Below are 612 nucleotides of genomic sequence, written 5' to 3' on the forward strand. Positions count from 1 at the left end.
AAAATTTAGCTTCATCCTTATTCCTTTCCTCTATCTCTGTTGTTCCCTCCCCTTCCCCTCTTTTATCCCACTCTTCCCCTTTAATTCTCCCCCCCCCCCGCTTAATTCCTTTCCCCTCTCCCGCCCTTATTCCTTCCCCCTTCCCTTCACTCCTTCCTTCTCTTCCTTTTTACCTCTTATTCCCTCCCCCTTTCCTTTGATTTCCTCCGCTTAATTCCTTCTCCCCATCCTTTCTTTACCTCCCACATTCCCTCTCTTATTGCCCCTATCACATCCCCTCTTTCCTTTCCCTTAATTCGCCGGTCCCTCCTCCTTTTCCCCTATTCCCTCTCTCTTTCCCCTTATCCCCCTCCCCTTTCCTTTTATTTCCCCTGTTAAATTGTTTACCTCCCCTATTCCCTTCCTTACTGCCCTTTCCTCTCCCTTAAATCGCCGGTCCCTCCTCCTTTTCCCCTTATTCCCTCCCCTCTTTCCTTTTTGCTCCCCTGTTCCCTCCCCCTCCGCCCCCCGGGTCCTTCCCCTTCCCCGAAAAACACCCGCCTGGGACTCGTGGCGCCTCCCGCCTGCGATGGCTCTTCCAGGTTACACGCACCTTCCTCGGCTTCCTCGGCG

The sequence above is a fragment of the Penaeus monodon genome, chromosome 33 (assembly GCF_015228065.2).
Source record: "Penaeus monodon isolate SGIC_2016 chromosome 33, NSTDA_Pmon_1, whole genome shotgun sequence".
Classification (NCBI taxonomy): Eukaryota; Metazoa; Arthropoda; class Malacostraca; order Decapoda; family Penaeidae; genus Penaeus; species Penaeus monodon.